At 43.6% G+C, this 26294-nt stretch overlaps 1 protein-coding gene and 1 non-coding gene across 4 annotated transcripts in view; both read right to left on the reverse strand.

Moving 5' to 3' along the window:
* Positions 1-26294, reverse strand: part of LOC119657837 — a 177334-nt gene that overhangs the window by 59411 nt on the left and 91629 nt on the right. The gene's annotated exons all lie outside the window — the stretch shown is intronic.
* On the reverse strand, positions 6005-6096 carry Trnai-uau. Its single transcript is given in 2 exon segments — positions 6005-6040; positions 6059-6096. It is a non-coding gene; the product is annotated as a tRNA-Ile (tRNA).

Below are 26294 nucleotides of genomic sequence, written 5' to 3' on the forward strand. Positions count from 1 at the left end.
CTTTCCGTATTTTGAACAAGCGTTACTTGCGTCATCTGACTCAATTTTTCGTTCGTCGGCTTTCCTTCTCTTGTCTCCAGGGTCACTTTAGATATAAAAAATTTTGTGTTTCTCTATGTAAGAAACTTGGGGCGTGTGGCAATTGCTGAATTTAAAATTAAATTGCATTCCATTTCTTAACAGCCATTTATAGGAATAATAATAGGTGTCCGGATAGATACGACTAGACGGATCAAAAAGTGTTCGAATTATATATCTTCGAAGAAAATATCGGACCGTAATTCTGATATTCAGCGCTTAGGCTACTTGGAATCACCGATCCGTTAGGCGGGTGATGCGACTTGCAATTGCAAACATTTGTTATGTTCGCTATCTGCCTTAAATTTTAAAATCACAATATCTTAAGTTATTACGCTGGACAAAATATTTTAACTTTGCTCTCTTCCACAAATGCTGCAAAAATGATTGATTATGCAATTTCTTACACGTGCAATTTGTTTAATACAATTGATTGCACTTTTTATTCTTATAAATAGGTAAAGTACATGGGTACACGACACCTGATCTGCAAATATGCTGAGATAGATTTAAAGCATAGTGTGAAAAGGGTTATTGACATGTCACAAAAGTGTTGACATAATTTTGAAGCATATTGTGGGATCTCCATTATGAAAGTTATCGACCTTTTACATATATATGAAATTGGAATTCTAACAGTTCCAATTTGGAACAAGTCGGGAACCCAGAAGCTGGGCGCTTCAGACATGAAAGGTTTTGTTTGCTTCCTGTGTGAGTATATTTGAGTGTAGAAATATCCCATTTGTACGTAGCCCGCTAAGAATATACATTTAGCATGTCAGATTTAGTACTTCGGGTTGTGAATTTACACGGTAAAGACAACTTTGAGCTACTGTATGATTTTGATCAAACTTTGAGGTGACATGCTTCATATTATATTTTATAATTCTACCAACTTTTATAACTCTGAGATAAACATAAGGGGGGTTTCATTTAATTTTTCCAAAATGTAATGTACTATTATTAACTAAATTTCAAAAGATATCGATATGAAGAGTATTTTTAGGTCTGGGCACCATATAGGTAGAGGCAGCTTCATGATTTCTTTCAGATTTTTCGGTTGGGTAGTTTCTGAGAATGGGTCACTCCCCGCTTTTCTAACAAATTTCAAAACTAATACCGGCTTCGAAAAGTACTAATTAAGACCTTTCATTTGATACCCCGCATGATCATATTCAGTGAAAACAATTTTTACACCCCCTTTTTCAAACAAAACCTTAAAAAGAAAGGTAGTCCAGCAGAATGTTCAAATTACCATCCGATCCGGTTACTTTCCTATACCATGAATGCATTCTTGACGAAATCTTTGAAATAACTGTGCATCAAGCCGGATTTGTTAAAAACTGCGGAACTACTAACGCAATATACGCTAAGCGGTTACTCATGCAAAAAAACTGTGAGAAACATCGCCCTTTTTTATCTAGCATTTCTGGATCTAGAGAAAGCGTCTGACCGTGTACCACACGAACTCATTTGGTATGCTTTACGACAACACTTCGTATCAGAAGAACTCATGCGCTGGGTTTAATTGCTTGTATTCCTAGCATCTAATAGCAAAAATGACTTTGAGTAACTTGTCCAAAAATTAAATGATTGCCTGAATAAAACTGAATTTTTGACAACCGATCCCCATGAAACAGGCACAATCACTGTCAGAGGCAGTGACCTGCCCAGAACTGAGCGATTTAAATGCTTCGGGGCACCTCTATCAGCCAATGGAAAACTGCGCTATGAAACTGCTTTACGCATTAACGCAACCTGGATGAAATGGCGTTACACGACTGGTATTCTTTGTGATCAACGTATCAACGAACGTATCAAATCTAAAATTTACCACAATGTTGTCCTTCCTGTCGCTCTCTATGATTCTGAGTGCTGACCGACTATAAAAGACAATAAACGGCGTCTTGCGATAATGGAGACGAAGATGTTGCATTGGACTAGTGGCGTGACATGTTTTGATCACATCCGAAATGAGGATATCCGCGAACGATGTGGGGTTGCGCCGATCGTAAAAAAATTGCGAGAGATTCGTGTTCGATAGTATGATCACCTAATTCGCGCCAACGAGAATTCACTTGCCAAAATTGGTCTGAACACCAAAGTCGACGAAAACGAGACTTGTTAAACTTTTGGGTTCTAGTTTTAGTCATTTTTCAGCTGGTATAGAAAGTTGAGCTAGTTCTAAAAAGTAGTAATTGAACCCTTTATATGAAAATTTCACATGACCATGTTCCGATAAAAAATATTCCGCATCTATAGGGTGCCACCCTTGAACACAATAGAAAATCATACTACTCATTGCATGTAAAGGGACACAGAGCACACGCTCCTATCAAATTTCTGAGTAAATTGGGTGTGACAGACAACTATATACACAGTCGGAGCGACACACAGACATTGAAAAATTTTTAATAAGGTTTTGTTCTACAAAAAATTTTAAAAAGAATATCAATACCAAAAGGGGAGTATGTAGACCCAATAGGCCACAAAGCCGTAAGCTAGAAATCATATGCCTATACATACATAGAAAGTCAGTATCGCAATAAAATGAATAAGACTCTTCGTAAGTTGGGCAACCTACTTAATATATATATATATAGTTAAACTCTATAGTTAAAAAGCCCACGGGCCCCTCTTCCCGCCCAACCGGACCGAGGGGCGACCAACCTAAGGATGAGCTGAAGGCAACATCCAAAGGCCCGCATCACAACGATGATGCGTTTTAACGCAAAGTGTGTGCGACCATGCGAAAATGTATTACTACATCCCGATTGTCGCAAACACTACAGCCAATGACGCGGAGGTTCTACACTACAGAGACATGGATCTTATATCGAAGACAGTGCGGATCAAGACTGAAACCCATTAGGTCAGATTGTTACCGGACAGGACTTTTCGGACTATAGCACAGGTTGCAAGGATAACCGCTTTTTGCATCTGCATGTATAGTCCAGCCCTAAGATCAAGCGTTTTCAGCGCTTTATGTAAGTTCTGCGGGACTAATCCCGTCGCTGAAATTACCACTGGGACTACTTCGATCTTTTGTAGTCTCCAAGTCTGCTTCATATCGTCTGTCGTAGTTCCGGATTTTTTTGTGTTGCTTTTCAACAGTGATCTGGTCCAACGGTACGGCTACATCGATTATAAAGCACGCTCGTTCTTCCTTCAGAAGCAGAACTATCATAGATCGGGTCTGTTATGATTAACACTGTGGTCAGTGGCAATAGTGTGATCCCACAGTAGTTTGACCCGATCATTTTCCAAGATTCTCTGCAGAGTATACTTATAATAAGGATGGTTGTTTGCAAGAACTACCCTTATCCGTCTATTGACAGATTCTAAATCAGTATTACTCCACTGTATCACCCCGAAAGTATATAGAAGGACGGGAATGGCGAAGGTGTTGATTGCCATGATTTTATTTTTCTCGTACAGCTCAGTTTTAAGGACAAGATCCAGACGCCGTTCAAATTCCCCCAGGAACTTAGATTTGATTATTGCCACAGCAGGTGTTGTTGCTGATTTTATACAAGCGTAACACTTGTAGTAACCACGTATGTGATATGCAGTCAAAGGCTGATTTATAATCGATGTAGGCTGTCGAGATATTTTGTTTCTGATGGACAGCCTGCTTTACAGCTACCGTATCGATTATAAGCTGTTCTTTGCAGCCTCGGGAGCCTTTTGCGCATCCTTTTTGCTCCTCAGCTATCAATTTATGAACATCAAGATGTTTTGAGATGTTCGCGCACAGAACTGAAGTGAAGACCTTGTAGATGGTAGGAAGACAAGTAATTGGTCGACATTTTGAAGGGCCTGTTCCTTGGGGATGAAGAAAGTTATCCCCTTGGTGAAAAATGGTAGAACTAAATCAGGATCGGCAATCATCTGATTAAATTGATTTGCCAACATCCTGTGAGTGCTCTTGAACCGCTTCAGCCAGAAGTTGTGAATCTTGTCAACTCCTGGCGCCTTCCAGTTACCTGCCTTGTCAAGGACTGCTTCAACGTCGACTTCAGTTACGTCAGGCATGGTCATTTCGGCGAGGGCCTCGCATGAACGCATAAGATGTGGGAGCCACGCTGCTTCTAAATTGCAACGGCTGAATTCGCTCCAAACACTTCTCTAGAAGTCTTCTGCCTGATCCAGATCAAGGTTGCTTTCCCTATCTGAGTTGGTGAGATTTTTGTAGAATCCCCGTTGGTTCTGGAAGAACAAGGTGTTGTCTGTCCTTCGCTGAAAGCTTTTTTGATACCTACGGATGCGATTGGAGCATACCGCAAGTTTCTGCTTCAGCACCTCGAGGATTTCTTCGTTTGGCATATCATTGGACAGATGGTAGTTTCCAATGATGTTCGCAACGCATCTGTGCACTCTTGATGATGGATTTCCAAGGAGTGCTTGCGTCACACGACCAATCTCCTTTCTCAACTTTTCGACTCTTTTGTTGAGTCGAAACACCCAGAACGGTAAAGTCCTTCTGCGCATACCTCTGTTATTCGCTCTAAGATGTTGATTATGGAGACGAATAACCGTAGATCACGTAGATCAGGCTGTGAACCTCTGTAGCAATAATCTCGCTAGCCAAACGATCAGCCAAAATTCTGTCAACGGCAGCAATGATGTTAGTAGTTGCCGAAGTAAACTTCCGAATGCGGTCAAAGCCTCATTATAAATTGGGTCGACATCCCCAGTTACTAAGCTTCTCCTGACTACTGGATTCATGGAGTGCCTTACAGGTGGAGTACTTGTGTTACTCCTTTGACTAGTCCGGTAATTTGATGACTCCAGCCCGAGCTCAAGTGAAACCTCTTGGAAGATTTGTTGCCTGGTTGGTAAGGCAACTCGGTTGTTATTCACTATCACCCGGTATTGATTGAAAACGTTCTGCTCCGGAACGTGACTTAGTTCCGGGAAGCGGGTTATGAACGCGTCATGGAGTCGATGTCTGTACCCTGATGGATTCCGTTCCAAATCCGTGACACGGTAATAGCGCGGATGATAAATTCGTTAAGTTGGTTCGTCCAAACCATACGACGCCTAGGTCTCCCGTCCCTGGTGGTTGACGGCATAGCCGCCAAAACATCCAAGGGCGAAGAGCCGCTCTGGTGTTGTTGAACGACCCTTAACCGTGTTGGGTACTGTCTTCGTGTCCCTGGGGTCCCATTAAAAGAATTTGAAATATTTTCCCCAATTCTGTTCCCACGAGTGTTGGGGAGGCAGCCAACCCTGCAACGGAGCCCCAATGTTGCAATGTCCCATGGTTACCTCCAAAGGTAGGGAAGGTATTTGGAGGGGAGCCGCTGAAATACAGTGTAACGTCACTGCAATTCATCCGATAGGTGCGTCGATCCATTCACTCCGGATTACGGATTTGTTAAGGAAGTTTACTCCCCCTGAACGAGAAGAATCTGTAAGGGAGGACGAACACAAAGGGAAACGTTCTGCGCGGCTACTTATTTACAAGATTAACTTGCGATATTCGTAGCTGACTCGGTGGGTCATGTCATTATCCGCAACCCATGACACGCGTCTGGTCGCATGCAGCTCTGCGTTTGCAACTCAGGTGAAGATAAACCTGGTACGCCAGGGATATATATATACAAACTACGAGTTTTATTCAACCATTGACCGATCAAATATTTTTAAATGGAAGTCTTGAAAACCTTGCATTCTGAAACGCCAAGCTTCGGGTTTGCAATTTATTTAAGTAAGTAGGTAACTGTAGATCTGTGCATTATGCTAAAAAGCAAAAAAAAATGAAATTTGAAAATTCACTTCATATAATGTATTGACTGCTGGATAACAGCATTTGCAGATATACATACATGCATACAGATATATTAAATATTGGCTCTGAAGTTTGATTCACGAAACGATAGTGTTATAATGGGAAGAAATCTGGAAAAAAAATTAAATATGATGCTCCAGGTGAGGCTCGAACTCACAACCCCGGCATTGCTCACAGGTTACTGACTATAAGTACCGTGCGCTAACCAATTGCGCCACTGGAGCAGCGGCAAGGGGAGTAAAAGTGGTACGTATTTGATCATATGTGTACTATACAATTTCGAATGTAAGAAAGCTTCCCTTAAGTTTTGTTCGTCATTATGAGTTGAGTAAAAAAGATTGAGCTTTTTCACATATAATACCTTTCTAGTTCTTCGTAATAGAGTATAGTTTCAATTAATATTATATTACAAATGGTTGGAGCTGTTTTATTTCTCAGAAACGTTGCCATTCAGTCCACATATGAACGCAAATATTACACCCGAAACGAAACGAGCGAATGCGGTCTAAACTAGCTAAATTAAGAATAGCAGCAACCTCGCTCTGATGCTATGATAATTCAGTTTAAAATGGAATGTTGCCCTATGACTGATTGGGTGTGTATCTGATAACGAATTTCCAGGCAATCAATTGATTATAATATTATAGTTTATAAGAAATGTACACATACGAAGTGGATATTTTCGCCTTTGTTTCATGTTTGTCAGGTCCACACTTTGAGTGAATCTTTGCAAAAGATGAGCTCAGAAGTATCCTTTTCTCAAGTGTATCTTCTATTTACAATTTTCAGCACTCAGAGTAGTGTTGGTATCTTTAATTCATGATTCGTTTGGTATCGAACAGTAATGTTAGGCACGAAAATAATACAACATACGAATGCTCCCGGTAAAATAAAGAAATTGCTCGTTTGCATTCATCAACATTTTAACTATTATACTTCACTTGACTATGTACGTTTATGGTCAAATTTATCATTTAAGGGGCTAAAAACGGTTGCAGTGAATGATATTTTCTCAATTATGTTTGACAGCTTAATAAATGTTTATTGAAAAATGGTTACCAGTATCGATTAATACAGATTAATCGATTGTAAAAAAGAAAAAACAAAAATAACAAGTCGGACGCTTCAGGTTTTGCTTATTTCTTTTATAAAAATAATTCAGTGGACATGTGTCCCATTAGCACCTAGCACGTAATATATGCATATATTATATCAGAATATCCACTTCTCGTTGTATATCGGTATCATTGCCAATGAAGTTTGTGGGTAGTATCCAATTAAGATGTGTAAGTGCGTATGCTTTTGTGCACGGAATAAGGAGGAAATACTGAGATGCTTTTGTTCAACTTAGATGCATACACATACAGTGCCACTGGTAAAAATAGTAGTGCCGACTTCATGAACGGTCAAAAAGCAAAAAATGCACATGACATAAGGTCTAGTAAAAATAATAGCAGTTCAATATTTCGTTCAACAATAAAGAAAAAGTAGTAATGCTTAAGTATAATATAAGAACAAAGAAAGGATCAATATTTGGTTGCGTATCCATTGGGTTTAATAAATGCTTCGCAAGGATATTTCATTGAGTCGGAATGCGGAGTTGCCAAATCTCCCATCAGGCGCGGCCCTTCGTGCGGATAAGGGAATGCTCGGCGAATGTGTCATGGACATGCACATGCACGCATCCGGAGATGTGCGTGTATGGGCATGCTTATGCGCAGGCCGGGTAGGTGGGAAGTAAACGCCCACCCGTGGATCAAAATTGGCTATGGGATGGACACCCAGAAATTAAACCAAATATGGAAGAGGAGAAAACTTGGCTACTGTGGCATCTAATGCTACAAGAGATAATGGAGGAGTGGAAATTAAGTCCACACCGGATCCTTTTAGGAAGCTTGGGAGATCACCACCGAGAACAATGGTTCTTTTTGGTAGTCGAGATTCGTCGCGGAGGACTCTGAAAGAAACACGAATAGTCCCTTAATCGACATCATTCCTTGTGGTGCAAGGCGCGAAAGCAAACGGGAACATACCGGAATGGCGTTCCTTACACTCGGGGAACGAATAAATGAACTGTGCGAGTTCATCAAGGAGAGGCGGAATATCCACCAAAATATTCGAGCCTTGATAAGAGGCATTAAATTGTCTTATATCAAGGCACTCGAAGAAAAGAATTCCCAAGCGTCAGTTGGCAAGGTCACAAGGGAAACGCAGGCGACGCCTCCCCATGATAAGGCAGGCGGGAAGACAGGAAAACGGGCTAGAGACGGTACCAGCGAGCCTCTTGGACCACAGCAAGTCCCGAAGAAGAAAAAAGAAGAAAGAATGAAGAAGGCATATGAACTCCGCCATGCTATTAACATAGTATGCTGGTCCCAAGCCCAGGTAAAGGAGGAGGGTTTGAGGCAACGTACTCTGTACTATCCTCAGTAAAACAAAAATAAAATGCTGAGATCAGGGAAAGAGATAAATAGAGTATAGTTGGAGTTATTCTACTATGCTAAATCCTACCTGATCTCTCTTGGTGACAGGCCCCGCGACAGGTCGACCAAGAAAATGCATAGAATGTCGTTACAAACATGATGATCGGATTAAGTCACAGGCCTCGGAGAAATGCTAGGGCGTCCACCTCAGTCGACGCGGCAGGACGGGCCCCGGTCCTGTCGAGAAATGGGCAAGGGTTCTTGACGCATGGACGGCGTCAGGACGTAAGCAAGTTAGTCCGCACACAACGAACAAAACAAATACGTGTCTGCACGCTAAATGTTGGTACCCTAACTGGAAAGACCGAGGAACTCGCAAGAGCCCTTCGGAAAAGGTGCATTGACATCTGCGCTCTGCAAGAAACCCGATGGTCTGGTTCCAAAAGCTGCGACATTGAACGCGAACGCGGTAAAAATGGCTACAAACTTCTCTATTTTGGTAACCCACACACTCAATATGGTGTTGGCATTGCCATCTCAGAGGGTTTCCGTGATGCCATTAAAGAAGTCGAACGATTTGATGATCGGCTGATGAAGCTCACCATTATATCAGCTGATCGCACTATTCACTTCTTCACCGCGTATGCACCACAGACAGGCCGACCTGATGCTGAGAAAGATGCCTTCTGGCAACTTCTCGATGAAAAGACTTGTCACGTGCCTGCTGACGATTACATAATCATTGCCGGCGACCTTAATGGTCATGTGGGTGAAAAGGCAGACGGTAACAGGTGCCATGGGGGAAAGGGGTTCGGAGCGCGCAACGAAGGTGGCGAGCGTATAATCGATTTTGCGGACACCCATTACCTTGTACTTATGAATACATGGTTCATCAAACGATTGTCTCATCTTCCCACATTTTCTAGTGGGAACAATAAAACGCAAATCGACTACATTCTCATAAGACGTCAACATTTCACCACTGTCACTGATTGCAAAGTCGTTCCCTATGAGACCATCGCACCTCAACATCGGCCGTTGATTGCTGTCCTGCGAATTAAGCCACCGATAAAACGGCGGGAGGAACGCACTGGCCCACCGCGCATTAAATGGTAGCGATTTGGTGAGAAGAACGAAGAAACGGTCTCACTCATACGATTGCCAACCATTACGAATGTGGAAGAATCATGGAACCAAATGAAAGACACGATCCACAAAGCGGCCTCTGCAACCCTCGGGGTCACCAAGCCGGGTAAGCGGTACATCAACCGAGATACTTGGCTTTGGAATGATGATGTTGAAATGAAGGTCCGTGAGAAGAAACGCCTCTACCACAAATTTCTCGACGATAAAACGCCTGCTAATTGGCAAATTTATAAGAATGCCAACCGGGAAGCAAAGAAAGCGGTCGCTGTCACCCGAGCGAACCATTTCAAAAATCTTTACGATAAACTGGACACTCGGGATGGCGAGAGAGATCTGTATCGACTTGCTAAAAGCCGTGATGAACGCACACATGATATCGAACACTTCTGTTGTGTGAATGACAAGAACGGTACTTTGCTTACTGATCGTCGAGCCGCGACGGATAGATGGCGAGAATACTTCGAGCAGATTTCAACTGAAGAATTTGCTCATCCTCCACTTCCACAATCATTGCCGACATTTGGACCAGTTCCACCAGTCAGCGCAGCTGAAGTCGAGGAGGCAATAAAACAAATGAAATCGGGGAAAGCAACAGGACCTGACGACATCGCATCTGAGCTCTGGAAAGCAAAGAGCTGGGACCCAACACCGTGGCTGAGTGAATTCTTTAACCGGGTTATTCAGGAAGGAAGAACACCATCTGACTGGCAAGAAAGTACCACTGTTCCAATATGGAAAAAGAAAGGTAGTCCAGCAGAATGTTCAAATTACCGCCCGATCCGGTTACTTTCCCATACCATGAAGATTTTTGAACGCATTCTTGACAACCGTATTCGCGAAATCGTTGAAATAACCGTGAATCAAGCCGGATTTGTCAAGAACTGCGGAACTACTGACGCAATACACGCTGCGCGGTTACTCATGGAGAAACACCGTGAGAAGCATCGCCCTCTTTACATTGCCTTTCTGGATCTAGAGAAAGCGTTTGACCGTGTACCACACGAACTCATCTGGTATGCTTTACGACAACACTTCGTGCCAGAAGACCTCGTGCGCTGGGTTCAATTGCTCTACCACGATCCGAAAAGTAAAGTTCGAAGTATGGCGGGTGTATTAAAACCGCTTCGTGTCTCTGGTGGAGTTCATGAAGGAAGTGCCCTCTCACCACTCCTCTTTGTCCTTGTTATGGACACCGTCACACGGGATATCCAACGTCCAGCGCCCTACACACTGCTGTATGCAGATGATGTTTTCCTAGCATCTGGTAGCAAAAATGATCTCGAGCAACTTGTTCAAAAATGGAATGATCGCCTCATGCAACACGGTCTCAGATTGAATTTAAACAAAACTGAATTTTTGACGACCGATCCCCATGAAACAGGCACAATCACTGTCAGCGGCAGTGATCTGCCCAGATCTGAGCGATTTAAATACCTCGGGTCAACGCTATCAGCCAATGGAGAGCTGCGTTATGAAATTGCTTCACGGATTAACGCAACCTGGATGAAGTGGCGTTCCACGACTGGTGTCCTTTGTGATCGACGTATCAACGAACGTCTCAAATCTAAAATTTACCGCAATGTCGTCCGTCCAGTCGCTCTCTATGGTTCTGAGTGTTGGCCGACCATAAAAGACAATGAACGGCGTCTCGCGGTAATGGAGACGAAGATGCTACGTTGGACTAGTGGCGTCACACGTTTAGATCACATCCGAAATGAGGATATCCGCGATCGTTATGGGGTTGCACCGATCGTGGAAAAGTTGCGAGAGAGGCGTCTTCGATGGTATGGTCACGCAATTCGTGCAAACGAGAATTCACTCGCAAAGATTGGTCTGAACATCGAAGTCGATGGTAAACGACCAAAAGGCAGACCTAAGCAACGGTGGCTTGATACGCTGGATGGGGATTTGAAAGCCTCGAGATTGCACCCAGATCAGGCATTCGATAGAGCCAAATGGCGAAGCCGATCACGACGAGCCGACCCCGCTTGTGAACGGGACAAAGGCTGAAGAAAAAGAAGAATGAAGAAGGCATATGGCGGCACACAGACCGCTATTATTAGTTTGCCGGCGGAATCAGCTATTAAGTTAATTACCGCGGACAAGGTAAGAGTAGGTTGGGTCGTGTGCAGGCTCAGGGAGCAAATATCTCTAAAGAGATGCTTCAGATGTCTCGATTTCGGCCATTTTGCGGCGGCATGCACTAGGCAGCATGATAGGTCGAGGAGTTGCAGGAAGTGTGGGGAAGAGGGCCACCTCATCAAAGATTGCACCGGAGATCCACGGTGTATGCTATGTAGTGGGAAAGAGGGCGTGGACGACCGGCATGTTGCGGGAAGCAGCAGATGTCCGGTATATAGGAGGGAGCTGAACCGCACAGGCAAATGAGATTGATACAAATCAATCTCAATCACTGTGAGGCAACTCAGGACCTGCTCTCGCAAACCATTCGAGAGTCGAATGTCGATGTCGCGGTTATTTGCGAGCCGTACAGAAACCACGGCGGTGCGACTTGGCCGATGGATGCGTCTGGCGACGCCGCAATCTGGGCGTGCGGAAGATAGGCCATTCAGGAAGTCATGGCCCCCCTGGCAGCCGGTTTTATAAGGGCGAAGGTCAACGGTGTCCGTATTTACAGCTGCTACGCTCCTCCTAGTGCAACCTTAGCACAATATGAGGAGATGTTAGACAGTCTGGTGTTGGACGCTAGAGACCGCAGCCCTAAAATCATTGCGGGCGATTTCAACGCGTGGGCCCTGGAGTGGGGAAACCGATCGACGAACACCAGAGGTCAAATTCTGTTGGAGTCATTTGCGGAGCTGGACATAGTGCTGGCCAACGTTGGATGCGTGCCCACTTTTCGAGGAAGAGGGTCGGGTTCGATCGTTGACCTGACATTTGTTAGCACTTCACTGGTGAGGGAGATGGCTTGGCAAGTGAGTGAGCACTACACCCACAGTGACCACCAGGCCATCTTCCTCCGCATTGGGAACCGGGGAAGCAGTCAACGACGCTCTGCAGGTGGAAAAGCTAAGGCGGTTGGCTGGTCTATCGGAGCTTTCGACGAGGAGACATTCCTGGCCACATTGGAGGGAGCCCATGATCCGAATGGAACAGCGGTGGAAAGGGTCACACAGCTGTCTCAGCGTGTAACCAAAGCATGGGACGTTACGATGCCACGACGACGTTTGCGCCACGGCAAGAGGCCAAACTACTGGTGGAACACGGAGATCGCTGCCTTGAGATCCTCTTGTCTAAGAGCGAGGAGACTTTCCCACAGGACTAGGGGAAGGCCGGAGCACCAGGAGTGTGAGGAGGAATACAGGGATCTGCGAAGCAACCTTAAGAAGGCCATTCGGAGAAGCAAGCGGGAATGCTACCAGAAGCTCTGCATAGAGGCTAATACGAATCCGTGGGGTACAGCCTACCAAGTTGTAATGAAGAAGATCCGTGGGCGAAAATCACCTCAAGTGACATGCCCACGGCTCTTGTTGCAAATAATTACAACTCTTTTCCCGCAGCAGGAGCAGGACGAAAGAGAACCCCAACTGGCAGCTCAGCAGGACGTCTTCTCGATCCCTGATGTTACCGAAGAGGAACTTTGGGAAATCTGCAGACGTATTGGGGACAGCAAGGCTCCGGGATTGGACGGAATTCCGAACAGGGCTCTGAAGGTGGCGGTCAAGGCCAGACCAAGGTAGTTTGCAAGCACATTCGAATCGTGGATGGCGGAAGAAATGTTTTCCGCCCAGTGGAAGAGGCCGAAGCTGGTGTTGCTACCGAAGCCCCGAAAACCACCCGGCGTGCCCTCTTCATATCGCCCTATTTGTCTTATAGACACCATGGGGAAGATGTTGGAGAGGGTGATATACAACAGGCTGCTCCCGTTCATCGAGCTTTCGGGTGGTGTTTCAGAGCGGCAATATGGGTTTCGGCGAGCCCGTTCTACGGTCGATGCAGTAGCAAAGGTCGTGGAATTGGCTCGAAATGCAATGGCCATGGGCAAATGCTGTGCTCTGGTGACGCTGGACGTCAAAAATGCTTTTAACTCAGCCAACTGGGACTGGATTAAAGGCGCTTAGGACAAACTGGGTGTTCCTAGCTACTTGGCTCGGCTCATCGAGAGTTACTTTTCGGACAGACTTCTCTGGTATGAGACGGACGACGGGCCGAAGGAGTACATTGTAACAGCAGGTGTCCCTCAAGGTTCTGTATTGGAACCGCTGCTGTGGAACATAATGTACGACGAAGTGCTTGGCCTTCGCGTACCGGAAGAGACAACGCTGATTGGTTTTGCGGACAACCTGGCGGTAGTTGCAATTGCAAAGCACCCCGAGGACGTGGAGCTTTATGCAAATGAAGCCATTCATACCATCAAGTCATGGTTACGAATGGCCAAGCTGGACCTGGCGGACGAAAAGACGGAGGCGGTCTTCATTACCAACCGCAGGAAGAATAGCACGGTTACCATCCAGGTTGGTAATTGTGAGGTCGTCTCAAAATCGGTTGTCAAATACCTGGGGGTGAAGTTCGATGCCAAGCTGAGCTTCAAGGCACACTTGGATTATGCGCGAGAGAAGGCAGCAAATGCCAGCTCATCCCTTCCAAGGATGATGCCTAACGTGGGAGGGCCGAAGTATAGTCGCAGGCTACTCATCGTGGGAGTGGTGAGGTCGATCCTGCTACACGCGGCCCCTGTCTGGGCGGGAGCGTTGAACCACGCTGTTAATCGGAGGAAGATAAGTTCGGCATACCGGCCAATTGCGCTAAGGGTGTGCAGCGCATTTAGGACGGCGTCGACGGAGGCAGTGTGTGTCATCGCAGGAATGATCCCTATAGATCTTCTAGCGAGCGAGGCACACTGGCTCTACGAAAAACGGAAGGCAAATCCAGCCGAGGTGAATGCGGATTTCCGAAAAGCCATCAGGAGAGAGTTGTGTGGCAAGTGGCAACAACGATGGGATAACTCCGATAAGGGCAGGTGGAGCCATACATTGATCCCGTGTATCGAGAAATGGGTCAACCGAAAACACGGAGAATTGAATTACCACCTGACACAGTTCCTTACGGGACACGGTGGTTATAGGAAGTACTTGCATCGCTTCGAGTTGGACGAGTCTCCCAACTGTCCTGAATGCGGTGCTACACCCGAGGACCCGCAGCACGTTATGTTCCATTGTCCCAGATTTCTGCAGCAGAAAAGGAGGTTGAACAGCATCTTAGGGGCGGACATCGAGCCCTCCAACCTGGTGGAAGAGATGCTGAAGTCGGAGGAAAACTGGATGGCGGTAAATGAGGCAGTAGCCGTGGTGCAGACAAAACTCCTGGAGTTGGATCGAGCTCGGAAGGCGGCGCGACGGAGACGTGACATGGACGAGCTGGTATAGCGAACCAGAGCCTCCCCCGCGAAGTAATACTTCACGGTGGTCCCGCGGGGAGGGGCGGAAGAGTGGGAGTGGTTTTAGTGGGTGCGAATCCCACACACTGCTGCAACCTGGCGCAACAGCGTCTTTCTAAGATTTCCGCCTCCATCCATAAAAAAAAAAGTATCCAATTAAGATGTATAAGTTACGTACGTATGCTTTTGTGCACGGAATAAGGAGGAAATACTGAGATGCTTTTGTTCAACTTAGATGCATACACATACAGTGCCACTGGTAAAAATACCAGTGTTGACTTCCTGAACTGTTAAAAAGCAAAAAATGCACATTAAAGTTTGATTAAAGCAAACGTAAAACGAAAGTAAATGTATATAAAAAATTTTAATTAAGAAAAATAACCAGCAATGATGACATAAGGTCTAGAAAAGAGCGGTAAAAATAATTGCAGTTCAATATTTCGTTCAACAATAAAGAAAAAGTAGTAATGCTTAGGTATAATATAAGCACAAAGAAAGGATCAATATTTGGTTGCGTATCCATTGGGTTTAATAAATGCTTCGCAAGGATATTTCATTGAGTCCAAAAGCATTTATTATCATTCAACAGGGATAGCCTTCCAGGAACGTTCTACTACAGTCTAAAGCTTCCTGTTATTTTTCGGTTTTTACTTTTAACGATATCAAAGAAGCGATATCGTTAGGCGGCTCTCTATAGATTTTCTATTCGACGACGATTCAGCAGGCCACTCCATTCAGGCAATTTTATTGTCCAAAAGCAGTTCCTTAGATTTTCAGCCCGTATATTTTGGATCACAGGCCTGCTGGAAGGCCCACTTAAGAGGCATTTCGTACTCAGTATATGAGAGGAAAACACCTTGAAAAATATTCGCATAAACATCCTTAGTGCTCTTGATCCAGTATGTTGTACCAACACCATTGTAGGAAAAGCGAGCTTATATCATGATTTTGGAGATAGGCCCCTATACAGTGCTTAATCGCTATCGTTATTCAGTGAGAATTTTATTAACAATTTCGCAGATCTCGAACATATTTTCTTCCTCCTTTGATACCAAAGAAAACGGTTTTATTTTCGTCTGTCCATAAAATACTTATCCATTTTTAACCATTCCCACGTAATTTTGCAAATCAAATTCTATTTGATGATATGTGATGCCTTCAAAAGTAGCTCCTCTCCTGGAGTTCGGTCGTTCAAATTATAGTACTTCAATATATTCCTAACTATCTCAGGGCATGGTTTCAACCTGAATTGCTTTTCTTTGAAACATTTTTCGTCCAAAGGCGAAAAAACTCGTTTTTGGATCAGTTTTAATTGTTTTTAAGGTTTTGTGTAAAACAAAACCTTATTAAAATTGATTCAATGTCTGTCTGTCACACGCATTTTTCTCCAAAACGGCTAAACCGATCCGAACGAAATTTGGTGGACAGATGGGAGCTATAAAATCCCACGCATACAGTGAGTAGCATAAATTTAGGTGGAGTTTAAATGGGGGCTCCCCATACATGCAAAGGGGGGATTCAAAAATTCTTTTCACCGGATATGGTTGTGTAGGGTATCAAACGAAAGGCCTCAATTTGCACTTTCCGAAACTGACATTAGTTTTGGCATAAATTGCAAGTTGCGTGAGTAAGGAGTCAAAATGTACGCACTTGAAGTGAGACAGGACTCATTTTCGGAAACTACCCAACCTAAAAATCCGAGAAAAATCAGAGTGGTGCGCCTAGATGAAATCTAGGCCTCAAAATATGTCCCATTTCGATATCTGGTCAAATAAACTTGCTAATAGTATATTGCTACTTTTTAGAGATTTACTCAAAAACCCCCCTTAGATTCATCCTAGGACTTCCGAGTTTCGTACCAGGATAGAGGACAATATTTCGTATATACGTGCTAAATTTCGTGGAAATCTGGCAATTAACACCATAGTTATAGCAGTTCAAACTTAGCAATTTCGAATTTACCGCTTCCAAAGCAATGCAAATCAAATGCTGACGGCATAATTACCCGGAATAATTGACATTCGCGTGGAATATTAAAGTCGCATTTATGAAGAATCTATTTATCTTCAGCCCTTTTTAAGGTTTTCTGTAAAAGACTTATGTGACTTATGTGTATTCCGGTATCTGCTCAAATAAATTTATTAATAGTATATTATCAACTTTTAGAAATTGGCTTAAAAATTCCCCTTAAGTTCATCCTAGGTGTACTAAATTTTGCACCGACATAGAGGACAGTGCATACACATGCCAAGTTCCATGACAATCCAACTATTAGTGTCAAAGTTATAGAAGTTCAGACCTATAAATTTCGTGCTAATTAACAGCATCCTAAGCCATACAAATGAGATGCTGACGTCATAATTAACGAGAATAATTGAAATTCGATAGAAATATTAAAATTCCATTCAAGAAGAATCTAATTCTCCCCAGCCGTTTTTAAGGTTTTGTGTAAACACAAAACCTTATTAAAATCGGTTTACCGTCTGTCTGTCTGTCTGTCTGTTCGTCACACGCATTTTTCTCGGAGACGGTTATAGCGATTGACACCAAATTTGGTGGAAAGGTGGGAACTGTGAACGCTCACACATACAGTGAGTTACATCCTTTTACGTTGAATTTAAGGGGGGGTCCCCATACATGCAAAAGGGGGGTGTAAAATTTTTTTTCATCAAATATAGTCATGTGGGGTATCAAATTAAAGGTCTCGATTAGTACTTTTCGAAGCCGGTCTTAGTTTTGACATTTCTTGGAAACGTGAGGAGTGCGGGGGGTTGAAATTGATCATCTATTTAAGGGGGCCATTCTCAGAAACTACCAAAAAAATTCAGGAGGCTGCCAGTATATGGTGCCTTGGCTTCGAAATACCTTTCATACCGATATCTGTTCAAAGAAAGTTAATAATAGTATATTACTATAATTTTTTGTAATTGGCTGCAAACCCCCCTTAAATTCATCCTAGCGGCACGAAATTCTGCAGTGATGTAGGCCATAATGTAGAGCACGATCATACCAAGTTTGATGGAAATCGCACTATTACTAACAAATTTATAATACGTCGAAGTTGTTGCTTCTTTGAAAATTGAAGACTATCAATGTCAATATCACCCGAAAGTGGACATATGCATATATTACGTGCTACGTACCAAGAAATACACAAAACCTTTCGTACCTGAAGCATCCAGCTTCCGGTTTCCCGACTTGTTTATATTTGATGTAGGTTACGTTCTTAGCAAATGCTAATAATGTTAAACTCGGAGTGTGAAGCGCATGAGGTTGACTATTATCAATAAGGGGTTTCCATCAAATGGTTTATTTAAATCGGTTTATAAACAGTGGAGGGCAATGGAATTTGTATCGTGCACTCTTCGCTCCTCACATCTTTTCCTTTTTTTCAGCCTTTGTCCCACTCACAAGCGGGGTAGGCTCGTCGTGACCGTTATCGTCATTTTATTTTATCAAATGCCTGATCAGGATGTAATCGCGAGGCCTTGAAATCTCCATCCGGCGTATCAAGCCACCGTTGTTTCGGACTGCTGTTTGGTTGCTTACCATTAACTTCGATGTTCAGACAATATTGGTAAGTGAATTCTCGTTAGCGTGAATTACGTGACCACACCATCGAAAACACCTCTCTGGTAGCTTTTCCACAATCGGTGCAAACCCATATTGATCACGGATATTCTCATTTCAGACGTGATCAAAACGTGCCACGCCACCAGTGCAATGGAACATCTTCGTCCCCATTACCCCAAGACGCTGTTCATTGTCCTTTATAGTCAGCCAACACTCAGAACTATAGAGAGCGGCAGACGGACGACATCGCAGTAAAGTTTAGATTTGGGACATGGGCTGATACGTCGATCTAAAGGACACCAGTTGTGGAATGCCACTTCATCCAGGTTGCGTTGATGCGTGAAGCAGTTTTATTATGCAGTTCTCCATTGGCTGATAGCATTGACTCGAGATATTTAAATCGCTGAGTTCTGGCAATAGGAGTTACCTGCCCCTCGAGATATTTATATCGTTCAGTACACTGTGGAAGGCTATGTGGTCAGCATTGCGAGAAAAAACCTTATTAAAATCGATTCAATGTCTATTTGTCCGTCTGTCTTTCACACCCACGAAATTTGGTCTGTGCGCCTCTACACACGCAGCATTTTGTGTTAAGGTTGTAAGGGTGCTCCCCATACATGCAAAAGGGGGTGTAATTTTTTTCTGGCAGAATATGATCATGTGTGTGGTTTCTGATATCTGGTGAAGCATAGGGGAGATCGGGCTCAAATTGTGTACCCCAAAAAGTAAAATAATACTAAAAAAATAAAAGTTTCGTTCTCACAATATCCAATTGGAAAATTTGAAGAAAAAAACAACATTGATGCATCTAAGTCTAGGCCTCAAAACATATCCTGTTTCAACATCTTCTCAAATAAAGTTAATAATAGTATGTTTTAGAAATTTACCGGGAAACCCCCGTTAAGTTCATCCCAAAATTACAAAATTTGCTCTAGCATAGACGATAATATAGGATATATGAAAGTTTGAAGGCAACATGTTTTCTTTAGTTAGTGTTGCTTAGCCACTGAACAAGGGATTTGTCAGGATACAAATACAATACAATACAATACAAAGTGGCGGCGATTTTAATAACGATTTCCAGAAATAAATTTTTCTAAATGAAACCAGCAGATTGTTTCTAGTTAGGAACAACCGTAGTGTATATATCGATATTTCGGGAACCCTTTCTTAGTGCTAACAATTTCTTAATGCATTAAAAAAAATATACTCGTCTCATTCAAACAACCAAAAAGTTCGATACCAAAAGCCAATAGATCTTCTGTTTGGATATATATTTTAAAGACAGATATCCGACATCTAACAATAATAACAAATCCCTCCCAGCTACTACTATAGTCGTTCTACGTTGAGTTGAAGGAGGGATCCCCATGCATGCAAAAGGAGGGTGTAATTTTTTTTTCACCAAATATAGGCATGTGGTCCTGGTGGCAGTCTTTTAGACTTAACAACATGGTCGCCTTAGGACGTGGATTGTTTTTTTTTACCACAATCAAAGTCCCGCTATAACAAGCAGCAATGGTACTAGTGTATATTGAGTGCATGGCCTTAGCATTCATACTGGTGGATGCACTACCTACCGAAAACTCCACAGCACTAAGGAATACAGCCCTCGATTTGAAATAGAACTCCACGTTTGAGACCCGAAGGTCTCTTGTTCACTTGGACATAACCACAACCCCCATGGTACCCCCACTTGGGGGCTAGCCGCTAATAACCGAGTTGAAAGCACGTGCACCACGAATTCTCCTGAAACATGTAAATTTACAAAGCTATCCCGGTTCACCTAGTTTTGGTTCCCCCTCAGACTAGCCGTTTCCCCAGATGCAACGAACAAATTTTGGAAAAATATCACAAAGCTGCCATTACATATTGTCAAGTCTCCGAAATACTTTCCATACCATATCTGCTCAAATAAAGTTAATACAATAGAGCCCACTTAAATGCAACACGCATGAGCACAATTTCTCTTTAAATGTAGACATTATTTGAGCCACATGCCTTTTCCTTTGAATTTGTTCTAGAATTCGGATGATAATTGCAGTAAGTATAAATGCAAAATACTTATAAGTGCAAAATAAATATTAGGCGAATTCAGGGCACGCCACAGTCTCATGCTACACACATGTGCATACTCTTTTTAAGGTTTTCTGTAAAACAAAACCTTATTAAAACTGGGTTACTGTCTGTCACACGTATTTGTAAATTGGAAGTGGAAACGGGGAACGCTCATGCAGTGAGTTACATAATTCTACTTCGAATTTAAGGGGGGGGGGGGGGTCCCAATACATGCAAAAGCGGGGTGTACATTTTTGTTTCATCAAATATAGTCATGTGGGGTATCAACTGAGTTCTTGATTAGTGCTTTTCGAAGCCCATCTTAGTTTTAACATTTGTTGAAAAAGTGCGGGGGGTCAAAAGTGATCATTTCTTTAACGGACCCATTCTCAGAAACTACCCAAGAGAAAAATTTGAAAAAAATCAAGAGACTGCCACTATATATTTCGGTAGACTCCGAAATACTCCCCATACAGATATTTGTTCAAATAAAGTTAATAATTGTATATTAGGATAATTTTTAGTAATTGGCTGGAAAACTCCTCCTCAGTCCATTCAAGCACCACGAAATTTTGCAGCAATATAGGCTACAACATAGATCCTACTAAGTTTGATGGAAATCGCACTATTACTAAAAAAGTTATAATAAGTCAAAGTTGTCGCTTCTGTGCAAATTCAAGACTTTGAATATCAATATCACCTGAAAACGGATATTCTCACATAATATATGCATATATTACCTGCTACGTATAATACTAATGGGACAAATGCACATTTAAATGTTTTTATAAAAGAAGGGTCCAGCTTCCGGTTTTCCGACTTGTTTAATTATTTACTGATTCTTTGGTTTTTTTCTTATTTTTGCTCTGTTTTGATGATTATTTTAAAGCCCGAATATTTATTCAAATCTCAGTACATATTAACTTGTTTATAGACGATCGCATTCTTGTGATTAATGTTGATGGTTTCGAGTCCACTTCTGGGTGACTTTATAGATGGAAAGTCATAAAATGGGCGGTGCGGCAGCTAAAGCTGACCAACCGCCAAGCCGATAATCATAAGTTGGTGAAAGTTTGGCCCTTCCTGCACTGGAAATATGAAAGTGGCGACACCTACCACGTGGATGAATCAGTTCTATCCTATAAAGCACGTTCTCGAGGTAGATCAGCCTATCAGAACGAAAATATACCTGTGAGAAAAATGTGAATTCAGAGACTACCGTTGCTTTTCGGATTAGAAAGCAATATTTATTGTAAGATTTTGCAAAAACAACTTTCGTTTTAGAAGCTGAAAAACTTGCAAAAAATTTAGCTCCCACCACAATGCAAAACTGTGCATGCCGACTGTAGAACTACCCCCATTTGTGCGCAGCCCGTTATGTATATGCATTTAGCATGTCAGATTTAGTATTTCGGGTTGTAAATTTACACGGTAAAGACAACTTTGAGCTACTGTAACTTTATTATTAATACTATGATTTTGATCAAATTCCGTTTCCGATAAAAGTGCGTGTGACAGACAGGCAGACAGACACACAGACGGACAAACAGACAGACAGGCGCTCAAACTATTGGTGGAATGAAGAGATCGCGGTTTTACGGGATGCATGTTTTCGTGGTAGAAGGATCTGCCAACGATCTAGAGCAAGACCAGACTTCGACGAGAAACGGCTAGCATATGTGAACCTTCGAGGTAGGCTTAAACAGGCTATACGAACCAGCAAGCGAGAATGTTTCAAGGAACTTTGCACAGAGGCAGACCAAAGCCCCTGGGGAACAGCGTACAGGATAGTTATGAAGAAGATGAGAGGGCGAACACCACAATTGACCTGCCCGCATCTTCTGCTCGATATCGTGACGGCGTTCTTCCCCCGGATAAAGGGGAGCGCAAACAACACAAGCAAGCATTGGACGTCTATACCATACCTGTGGTAACTAAAGAGGAACTTACGCTAATTTGCCGGAGAATTGGTGATAACAAAGCACCCAGTCTGGATGCTGTTCCCAATAGAGCCCCTAAACTCGCTGTTAAGACCTGACCCGACTGGTTTATCAGCGTGTTTGAAACATGCATGATAGAAGGAGTTTTCCCTGACCGGTGGAAGAGGCAAAAACTAGTTTTGCTCCCGAAGCTGAATAAGCACCCATGACACCCATCATCATACAGACCGATTTGCCTTATCGAAACGGCAGGAAAGATGCTCGAAAGGGTCATCTACAACAGACTGCTCCCTATCATCGAATATAAGGATGGACTATCGGAGCGACAATTTGGATTTCGTCAAGCCCACTCAACGATCGACGCCGTAGACGTTGTTTTGAAGCTGGCTCGAGACACGATGTCGTCTAAAAAATGCTGTGCTGTGGTGACGTTGGACATCAAAAATGCGTTCAATTCCGCAAGCTGGGAGTGGATAAAAAGCTCACTGGCTAAAACGGGTGTCCCTAGTTATTTGACTAAACTCGTCAAGTTACCTTTCGGAGAGGACACTTTGGTACGACATGGATGAGGGATCCAAGCAGTACACCGTCACCGCAGGAGTACCACAGGGCTCAGTGTTGGGTCCTCTCCTGTGGAACGTCATGTAGAATGGGGTCCTTGTCCTTCCCGTGCCAAAGGAAGCCACGATAATCGGTTTCGCAGATGATCTAGCTGTGGTTGTCGTCACGAAAGAACCTGAAGACGTTGAAATGTACGCTAACGAAACCATTAGCGCCATAAAAACGTGGCTGGAGATGGTTCAGCTTAACCTTAACAAAAGACGGAGGCGGTCTTGATTACCAATCGTAGACATAGGAATACGGTTAATATTCGTGTTGGTGGTCACGTCATCACTTCGAAACCGGTTATCAAATACCTAGGGGTGATGATTGACATCTGGACTATGCCTGTGATGCCTAACATTGGAGGTCCAAGGTACAGTCGTAGATTACTTGTGGCCGGAGTGGTTCGCTCCACACTACGCGGCACCAGTTTGTGAGGAAGCACTAGCGTGTGAGAGTAATCGTAAGAGGGTGAATATGATTTACCGCTTAGTGGCGCTAAAGGTGTGCAGTGGCTTAAGATCAATATCAGGCGAGGCAGCGTGTGTTAATGCGGGAATGATCCCGATAGACATTCTGGCAAGTGAGACACGCTGCCTGTACGAGACAAAATGAATCCTCTTGAAAAGGATGCAGAATACCCAAAGGCGGCAAGACGAGAGTCGCTGGAGAAGTGGCATGATCGGGTTGGCAAACCAAAAAACTTGATGAAGAAATGTTTGAGGAAACACTTCTACAGGAAGCGATTCCGGTGGGAAAAGCACGAGAAAAGTTGGCGCAGGTCCTTGAAAAGGTACAAAAAACTTGAGACACTTCCATGCCTCGCCGCACGGTACTCAAAAAACGAATGCCCAACTTCTGGTGGAGTGCCGAAATCGAAGAACTTCGTAAAGTTTGCCTTAAAGCTAGAAGACACAGCCAACGTAGCAGAAACCGGCGCTTTCCTGTGCCCGGACCTGAGTTCCAGTGACCTAGTTGTGGTCAAGCTGGAGCAGGCGGGGGCAGAGAATGTGTCTATTTCCTCGGCTTACATGGCTCATGACCGATCAGCTCCGCCAGAAGAACTACAACATCTGACGAACACCATAACAACAAAGAAAGCCAACCTGCTGATAGACTGCGACGCGAATGCAAGGTATACGCTTTGGGGCAGCTCCGAAATCAACGAAAGAGATGAGTCATTCTTTGATTTTATTATTACTTCAAATCTATCGGTGTGTAACAGGGGCAGTACACCAACCTTCCATTTCCCCTGCTCGGAGATATCACCCAAATAACCGACAATGGGATTCTTAGGGTGAGGAATGGAGAATCTCTGACCAGAGATCCTTCTCTGACCACAGTTGGATACTCTTCAGTCTAGATCTTGCCGCAGAGGTCTCCAAACCATTTAAAGACCCCAGGAGGATCGACTGGAGAAAGTTTGGTCAGGTAATTAAGAACAAACTCTCCGGTGCGCAAATTGGTAGGATTGACACGACAAACGAACTGGAGTCAAAGGTCGGGGCTCTGGAGAAGGCATTTGATACCGCCTTTAAAGTCTCGTGTCCTACTAAGTACAGCAAAAAGACCCTGCCACCGTGGTGGAATGAAGATCTCTCTATTCTCAAGAGGCTGACCAGAGAAATCTTCAACATCTGCTACAGTCAAAAATACTGGCAGCCATACAAGGACTGCCTGAAGAAGTACAAGTCGGCCATCAGAACTGCCAAGAGACGATCTTGGCTGGATTATTGTCAAAACATCGAAAGCATGAATCCGCGAGGCTCAGTAAGATTCTGTCCAAGGAACATAAGAGCCCATCCTTCCTTAAAAAGTCGGAAGGCTCCTGGATGGAATCTTCTAGCGAAACCTTGGAGCTGCTGGTTCAAACGCACTTTCCCTCCAGCGAGGAGGACTGTGAGTCATTCTACAGAAGCAGCAGGAAAGGGTTGTACCGTGGCTTGTTGAGATTTACCGGAACTGCATCACTTTAGGATACGGTACCGCAGTACTGGAGGCGCGCACAAGTGGTTTTCATACCGAAAGCGGGTAGGCGCGGTCATGAGTCCGCGAAGGACTTTCGACCAATCAGCCTGACCTCTTTCATGCTGAAGACCCTGGAACGCATCCTGGACATTCACTTAAGGACGATTATGGAGAGAACGCCTTTCTCTAAATCCCAGCATGCCTACTTCAACGGAAAATCCACAGAAACCGCCCTCCACAAGGTAATTGCCCTTGCCGCCCTCTTGGATATAGAGGGAGCTTTTAACAACGTCAGTACCAATGCCATCAAGGAAACCTTGACGGGTATTGGATTGGAGGGGTATCTCACGCATTGGATCATATCCATGCTGAGTACCAGTATAATCCAGTCGGATCTGGGAGGCAACCACTTGACCAAAGCTGTGAACACAGGCACGCCCCAGGGTGGCGCCATCTCACCGGTGCTCTGGTTAATAGTCATGGACAAAATTTTACGTACATTGGACAGCAGTGGGGTGAAGATTGTGGCGTATGGCGACCACTTGGTGATATTAGTATCAGGGATGTTTCTGTCCATTATAAGCGACATCATGGAAGGAGCGTTGCGAAAGGTGTGCCTGTGGGCCGCAAGATGCGGACTCAGCATAAACCCAACCAAAACGCAACTGATGCTATTCACCACCAAGCCAAGGATACCTGAATTCCATCTACCACGGCTGAATGCCTGCAAGACAACCTTTGCAAAGAAATGGGGTCTCCGGCCGAGGATGGTCCTCTGGATGTACACTGCTGTAGTGCGTCCGATCCTGACGTACGGCTCTATTGTATGGTGGCATGTAGAATACTCAATGATAGGCAGTTTGTTTCTTAGATTGAGAATAATCTCTAATATGTACGTATATCTTGTAGTTTGGAAAAATATGAAGGATTTGTAGTTATATATAGATTGGAAAATGTGCGTAGAAGTTTCTCACATAAGATGAACACAAAACTTTTATAGCCGAAGCGCGAGCTTCCGGAATTCCGCCTTGTTTATTTCCTGTAAAATTGTGCTATGACAATGGATCATTATTATCAGACTGGCATTGGGCAAGTGATAAGTTTTCAGTAACGAATTAATGGTCTACTTTTTTATATCTAGTACTATTTTTATATCTAGTAAGCTTAATTCAATGTTCTTAGGCTTATTCTAAATTCCCATGACTAATTTCCGATTTACATATACGATGCACTTTTATGTTATTCGACATTCTACATATTTCCAGACTACAAAAACGTTCTATACCCGAACGAATAACGTACATATTGTTTTA

The sequence above is a fragment of the Hermetia illucens genome, chromosome 5, assembly GCF_905115235.1.
Source record: "Hermetia illucens chromosome 5, iHerIll2.2.curated.20191125, whole genome shotgun sequence".
Classification (NCBI taxonomy): Eukaryota; Metazoa; Arthropoda; class Insecta; order Diptera; family Stratiomyidae; genus Hermetia; species Hermetia illucens.